Source organism: Colobus angolensis, unplaced genomic scaffold (assembly GCF_000951035.1).
Source record: "Colobus angolensis palliatus isolate OR3802 unplaced genomic scaffold, Cang.pa_1.0 Scaffold439, whole genome shotgun sequence".
NCBI classification, from domain to species: domain Eukaryota; kingdom Metazoa; phylum Chordata; class Mammalia; order Primates; family Cercopithecidae; genus Colobus; species Colobus angolensis.
The window spans coordinates 1,787,045-1,794,995 of record NW_012117810.1 but is presented as its reverse complement, the minus strand read 5'-3'; positions in this window follow the sequence as shown (position 1 = coordinate 1,794,995).

Genomic DNA, 7,951 nt, shown 5'->3' with positions numbered 1-7,951 from the left:
TCAGCCTCTCAAAGTGCTGGGATTACAGGCATGAGCCACCGCGCCTAGCCTACCTGTTTTTCTTTAACATTGGTAACTACTGGGAGCTTTCTTTGAAACTTCCCTGCTTAAAATCAGTCAGTGATTAATCATACCTTTGATAATCCTTATATTAGCTCATAAGACCTTTTATGATCTAACTCTTGCCTACATCTCCAGCTTCATCTTGTACCTCGCCCCACCCTCCAATCATACCAAATTATACCCCCTCTTCATGCCTTTGCGCCTGCTGTTCCTTTGGCTAATCTATCCTTCTCCTCTTGTCTTTCCTTACCAGCTAAGTTCAGTTACGGATGACCTTTGTGAAACATTCTGTGTTACAGTACCTCTATTGTATAGTGCAGATCACATTGTACTGTAATTTCCCATGTGTATGACTGTGCCGTCTAGACTGTAGGCTCCCTAGGGATAGGGATTCTTTCCTTTTTTTTTTAAGACGGAGTCTTGCTCTGTCTCCCAGGCTGGAGTGCAGTGGTGCGATCTCGATCACTGCAAGCTCTGTCTCCTGGGTTTATGCCATTCTCCTGCCTCAGCCTCCTGAGTAGCTGGGACTACAGGTGCCTGCCACCACGCCAGGCTAAGTTTTTGTATTTTTAGTAGAGATGGGGTTTCACTGTGTTAGGCAGGATGGTCTCGATCTCTTGACGTTGTGATCTGCTCACCTCGACCTCCCAAAGTTCTGGGATTACAGGCGTGAGTTACTGCGCCCAGCCCCAGGATAGGGATTATTTCTTATTCATTAATAATATTTTCCTGGGACTTCTCCAGATCCAAGCAAAGACGGACAGGAATAACCAGTATCATCGAGCTGCTGGGTTTGCTACTACTCTCCTAGGTTTGTTAAATTGAGTTGTATAGAAATCTGTCAAATGGGAGCTGGGGATAGTGAGCTCCTTTGCACAGTGTGAATGGCAGGGGCTGTGAAAAAGAAGAGAAAACAGTTTCTCAGTGCCTATCATTTCTAAATGCCATCAGTATCCACCTAATTTTCTAAGCTAGAATCTTATAATCACCTCCTATTCCTTCTTCTCCTTCACTTGTTACCCGCTCCACATCTAATCAGTCACTAAATTCTGTCAGTTCTACCTTTTAATGTCCCTGGAGCCTGCTGGCATCTTGCCATTGTCATTGCCAGTACTACAGTTCAGGCCCTCATTATCTCTCATCTGGAATCGATAGCTCCTGACTGGTCTTCTTGCTTTTCGTCTCTCTTGCCCTTCATTCCACCTCTCATTTATCCTCCCCAGTGCTGCCAGAGTGTGCTTTCCAAAGCAGATCTGATCGTGCCACCATTCTGAAAAAAAGCATCCTGGGGGACTACCTGACTTGCAGAAAGAAATCCAAATTCCTTAGCATCCTCCATCTTGCACCAATTTCCCCTACTCAGCCTCACTCTAGCCTACTGGATAATGCAGTTTCCTGAAGTTACCACACTATTAAGCCTTTGCTCATGCTGGTGTGTGTGTGTGTGTGTGTGTGTGTGTTTTGAGACAGAGTAGTCTTACTCTGTCGCTCAGGCTGGAGTGCAGTGGCATAAACTCGGCTCACTGCAACCTCTGTCTCCCAGGCTCAAGTTGATTCTCATGCCTCAGCCTCCTAAGTAGCTGAGATTACAGTCACGCACCACTATGCCCAGCTAATTTTTTTGTATTTTTAGTAGAGATAGGGGTTTCGCACTGTTGGCCAGGCTGTTCTTGAACTCCTGACCTCAAGTGATCCGCCTGCCTTGGTCTCCCAAAATGTTGGGATTATAGGCATGAGCCACTGCACCCGGCCTGCCCGTGCTGTTTTTTCTGCCTAGTGTGCAAACTTCTCTCCTGGCCTTCAGATGACCTGCCACTCATTTTTCAGGACCCAACTCATAGGGCACTTCCTCTTTCAAGAGGAATGCCAGATGAGATTTTGGAGGCAGAAGGTTAGCTGTTAAGGGGGGAGAAAAGAAAGATAGGTCCAGAGTTGTAACATTTGGTAAATAATCTCTGTTAATGGATTTGATATGTTATGGTTATTTGTGCATTTGTCTCTTTCTCTCAGACTTACTAGTTTGTGTTTGTATCTTTAGCATACAGCATAAGTGCTCAATAAATGTTTGTTAAATAAGTGAAGTAGGTATGGGGAGGGAACACCTGTTTATTGAGCACCTATTGTAAGCCTATATGCTTTTAACACATCATCTCATTCAAACCTCAAAACAATTTGTTTGATATAAGTAGTGTTTGCTAATAAGAAACAGTCGCAGAGGACATAAATACTTCCCTCCCTCCCCACCCACCAAGGTTATGGGTTTGTGAGGAATGGAACTAAAGTTGGAACCTAGGTCTGTCTGACTCCAAACCTTTCCTCTCTTGTGTGATTTTCAGAAAGGGACAATTTTGTACCCCCCCCCCCGGGGACATTTGGCAATGTCTGGAGATATTCTTGGTGATTATAATGGGGGTGTTACTGCTGTCTAGTGAGTACAGGTCAGGTATGCTGCTAGGCATCTCCATTTTCCCACAGAAAGGTCCCTCAGCAAAGAATTTTCTGGCCCTGAATGCCAGTAGTGCCAAGGTTGAGTGTCTTCCTCTATTTGAGCTGCTGTACTAAAATAGCATAGACTGGGTAGTTTATAAATAACAGAAATCCATTTCTCACAGTTCTGGAGGCCAGAAAGTCCAAGATCAAGGTGCCAGCAGGTTTGATGTCTGGTGAGGGACACTTCCTGGTTCATAGATAGCCATCTTCTGGTTTTGTCTTCACATGATGGAACGAGCAAGAAAACTCACCAGTCTCTTTTGTAAGGGCGCTAATCCCCTTCAGGAAGACTCCACCCTTGTGACCTAGTCACTTCCCAAAGTCTCCACCTTCTAATACCACTACATTGGGGGTTAGTTTTCTTTCCTTTCCTTCCCTTTCCCTTTCCTTTTCTCTTTAAAGCAGTTGTTAACATTTAATGAACCACCTCCTATGTGGCTTCAAGCCACCAGGACAAAGCTCCCCCCACGGAATCTTCTCCAGAGCTCTTCTGCTGAAGAATTTGGCCTTCACAATGACAGGCTGGTTTGGGAACTTTTCCCTTCCCAGAACTCTGTAGTAGCCCGATGGCACCACATCAGTGATGGGAGCTGTTCCAGGCTTGCTTTTAGCAGCATTCACCTGTTTCTGCTTCCTGACCAAAGCCCACAATTTGTCAAGGTTGATAGCTGGGCAGAAGCTCGGGATCCTCTTTAGGTGGTAATGCCTCATACCAACTTTCCTAAAGTAAGCTGGGTGACATTTGCTGAAGTCAATCCTATGGTGATGCATGCCGCCGGCATTGCCATGGCCTCCTGGGTGCTTTCAGTGCTTGCCGATGCGGCAGTGGCCGTGGCTCACTTGGCCCCAAAATTTCTGGGTCCTGTGGTGACTACATTTCCTCAGTCTGGATGGCTGTGTGGAAAAAGAAGCTTGGTGGTAAGCCCTAAGGAAGAAGGAGCAGGGGCAATGCTTGCCAGCCTGAGATGGGCCTGTAGGGCTGTGGGCCAAGGACCTGCCATCTGGAGCATTTGGCAAAGTTGAGGGGCCCGTGTGTCTTGGAGATCTGAATCTCAGGCTGAACAGGGCCCCGCCCCAGACCCACCTGAGCCGCACTGCCCTGCTGCCAGCCAGGTGCAGCCTGGAGGTCCCGATCAAGGTCGAGAGTGGGTGGCTGAGGGCAATGGGAGTAGAGCTTAGGGTCCCTGCTAACAAGGAAGTGGAGGCAAGAAAAGGATTCTAGTTTTCAACATTTGAAATTTTGGAGGACACAGACATTCAGTCTATTACATTGTGAAATCCTGCTCTATTCCATGTTGACTCTAATGAAAAGCAATTCATCAGACAAAATAAATGCATCCGTGACTCCATGGGGAGTCAGACTGGGCTGAAGAGAAGTCCTAGGGGCTTGGGGCCATTCATGAGCCACTGGCATTGGTAAGATAGAAAGACTATTCTGTCTAGTCCCTGACCTGCCTTTGATTGTATGGTTCTTTGTCTACTGCATCCACCCAGTCCTTCTGCCTCTTCTTCACCTTTCCTTTTCTTCAGCAGACTCTAATTTAGTTTGGGGAAGGCAACCCAGAAAGCTCCAACATTTTCAAACCTCTTTTCTAATTAGAAGGTAGAGTTAGTATATAAGAAGCTGCAGGTTTCAACTTGACAATATCTCTAGAACTGAGAACAAGGCCAAAATTGTCACACTCTGAAATTGACAGTAAAATATATGAGATTATTCACTGTGATAATCTTCCCAGAAAATAACCCACCTAAGAAATTCTTGCTAAGTGTGCTGCTAAGACTTGGCTGTTTCCTAATCTCAGCCAGGGTTCAAGAATGCCTCCCTGTAAAGAAAAGCATTCAAAACGTAACTTGTGCATTAAACTAGCAATCTAGGAAATTATAAAGTGTTTGTCCTGGGGAAGTGTTCTAATGGTGGACGCTTTTAATGACTCTTAAGTGTAACTGCCTGTAATTGTTGGGGATGCTTTGTGTTTTTGTTTTTCTATCTCTCAGCATAACAAGTATTAGGAGAGAAGAACCAGGTTTATTTTACTGGTGTCTGGCAGCAAAGCCATGGATGAGTCATGGCTAGTGAAGGATGGGAATTAGTGGTGTGTGCGTATAGGGGTGGCGGATGGTCACAGAAGTCTTATCCTTGGTAAAGTGATTTTAATCAGAAGCCCATAAACCTTGGTTGTGTGCAAAATGTGTGTGTATTTGTATGTACTTTTTCTTTAAAAAGTGTCTGTAGCATTCAAAGGGGTCTCTGACCTCCAAAAAGTAAAACCCCTGCCCTGGTGATTGGAACATAGCTACTAGGGACAATGAAATAGAAGATAACCCAGGAAAGGCAAGGGAAGTGAGTGCCTCGTAGGAAAGAAAGGATTCATTTTAGAGCTCACATTTATTGATTGTGCATGCAGAAGGCCTCTTTACATACATAAATAGGGTTCCTAATTTTATCACAAATATTGGGAGCCCAGCATGCAGTGGAAAGATGAACTGTGAGAAAACATCAAGGCAGAACAAATCCAACCTGGTGGATGCTGGATAAAAGTACAAAGGGTGATGAGAGGACTTGGAAAGAATATAGTGTGGGGAGAGACAGAGAGAATGTGTGTGTGTGCGTGTGTGCGCACATGCACGCATGAATATGAGGTGGGAAAGATGAATATTAAGTTGTTGATAAATATTAAGACATCTACATATGTCAATATCCATGCTGAGTTTAGATTCCACAGATGCACTAAGGGAATGGTTCTGTAAAGCTGAGTTCTAGGAAGCTAACCAGACAATTAAGAAGGGATTCTTCTAAAGTTCTTTTCAATTATAAGTTACAGAAACCAACTTTAGCTAAAGGACTTAAAGGATACTGGTCAATCCATAAATCCTAAGGAAAGAACTGAACAAGGAAGTCTGGGGAGGCAAGAGATTGGACAGTTTGGGGACTTCCACAGCAGGTGACCAGCTGCAGTGACCTCCAGTTTCCAGATCTCTATATTTGGATTTTAAATTAACAAGAGAGGAGTTAACTGTTGGGACTTGTCCCAGAGAAGGGGAAACCATGAGCCAAGGAATCACCTTGGTTGTTGACCAAAGTCATTATCATATTGGTTTAGAGCAGGTGTCCTATCTTGAAAAGCGTGTGAGACTAGTACCCAAGTCTTCTGATTGCCACTTACACGCAGCATGCTCTCAAGACATATTCTTAATTTCTTAATATTTTAAAAACTAATTAATAGATTTTGGGTAGGAATAGACTAGGAGACTGTCAGGCAAAGGAAACAAAAAAGTGCAGTGGCCTTCAGGTAGGATGGACTTGGCATCCCAGAAATAGAAAAGGCTCTTGTGGCTAGAGAATTATCTGCAAGGAGTAAAGAGTAGCAGAAGGGTGTTCAGAGGCTTTATTGCATCATGGTGAAAAGTTCAGAGGTTTTTTTTTTGTTTGTTTGTTTATTTTCCTATGTGCATTCGAAAGCCACTGAAGAGATTTAAGCAGATATGAATTACATTTTCTGAAAAACACTCTGACTGCTCAATCGAGAATGGATTCTGTGAAGGCTTGAATAAGAGTGACAGTACTAGAGATGGTAAGAAGTGGGTTGATTCAGCATGCATTTTTGTATCTTGGAGAGAGAACTGGTAGAACTTGCTGATGGATTTGGTGTCAGGGAAAAGAAAAGGGAAATCCAAAGTGGGTGCTAGGCTTTTGGCTTGGACAGCTAGATGGATAGTAATGTTCTTCACTGAACTATGAAGACTGATGGAAGGAGTAGTTTTAGGGAGGAAGACAGTTTGGAATCGATCATGTCAAGTGTGAGATGTCAGCAGTCTTAGTGAGGAAGTCAGAGGGACAGTCAGATATACATTTGGGAATTACAAGATTATAATTGTTGCTTAAAGATAGGGGCCTGGATGAGATTGCTTGGGGGGCCTAAGACTGAACTCTGGACACTATAATATTAGATAATCTAGCTAGGCAGCAAAGGGCAAAGGAAACTGGGAAGTCAGTTAGGTCAGAGAAATGCTGTATTATTTTTAAAGTGTGGGGTTTTTTTTGTTTGTTTGTTTTTGTTTTTGACAGAGTCTCACTCTGTTGCCCAGGCTGGAGTGGAGTGCAGTGATACCATTTTGGCTAACTTCAACCTTGACCTCATGGGCTCAAGCAATCCTCCTGCCTCAGCCTCCCAAGTGGTTGAGACCACAGGTGCATGCCGCCATGCCTGTCTAATTTTTATTTTTTGATTTTTTGTAAAGAGGAGGTCTCACTTTGTTGCCCAGGCTGGTTTTGAACTCCTAGGCTCAAGCTATTCACCTGCTTCAGCCTCCCAAAATGTTAGGATTACGGGTGTGAGCCACTGCACCTGGCCAAAGTTTGGGCTCTTAATTTATAGTTCTTTATAGATGTTTGTAATTTCTCTGTATGATAGTTTATTTTGGACACTTGGGTTGTTTATGAATCTCTTCTCATATTAGTCTAGTAAATGTTACACACTTTGCAGCTCTAGATTTTTCCTTGCTTAAATCATTGGCAAAATCTCTCTAGTTTTCTCTTTCTGTGTGTTTGAGGAGCTGGGAACCATTCCCTGTTAACTGGGCATGGAAGGAAGCCCAAGTCTGCCAATAAGTCTCTTTTTGAGCCTGTAAACATTTGTATAAGGTCCATTAACTCTATTAAGTGGTCATAGATAAACCAGGTACTTATAGGCAACTCTAATAAACGACATGCAGCTTTGTAGGTTATTTGCAAAACAATTTTAATTTTAGCAATCCTTTAATTGTTAAATTAAAGCCTGCCTAAGCTCTCTTGTAGTATTTTGCGTTTGTCTGGGGTGTATCTCTTCATTGGCTTTTGGCATATGTGTTTAGTTTAAAGCAGTCCAAGCAAAACGTAAATAGAAAGGTAAGTCTACTAATTATATATGGCATATATATTTACACACACACACACACACACACACACACAGACAGCCATAAGAACTATGTCCATCTCTTTCTAATATAGCTAAGTAACTGTAACAGTCAGTTAGTCCACCTGAGGACCCAACTTTATTTTTTAAGTAAAAATAAAAATCTTACTTGTTATCAAAACAATATGTTCCTTGTAGTAAAACAGAAGCAAACTTTTTAAATAGGAAATTTGGAACACAATAATCATAACTCCACCATCCAGGGATAACCACTGTTAATATCTAAGGTTGTATTCTTCCAGATCATTGTACATATACTGTAGAGTTTGGAGTCATACTATTCATTTTAATTTAAAATAAACAACAACAGCAAAAAACTTAGCAATGTATTGTGACTTTCTTTTTTTCTTTTCTTTTTTTTTTTTGGAGGCAGGATCTCATTCTGCCCCCAGGCTAGAGTGCAGTGGCACAATCATAGCTTACTGCAGCCTCAACCTCCTGGGCTC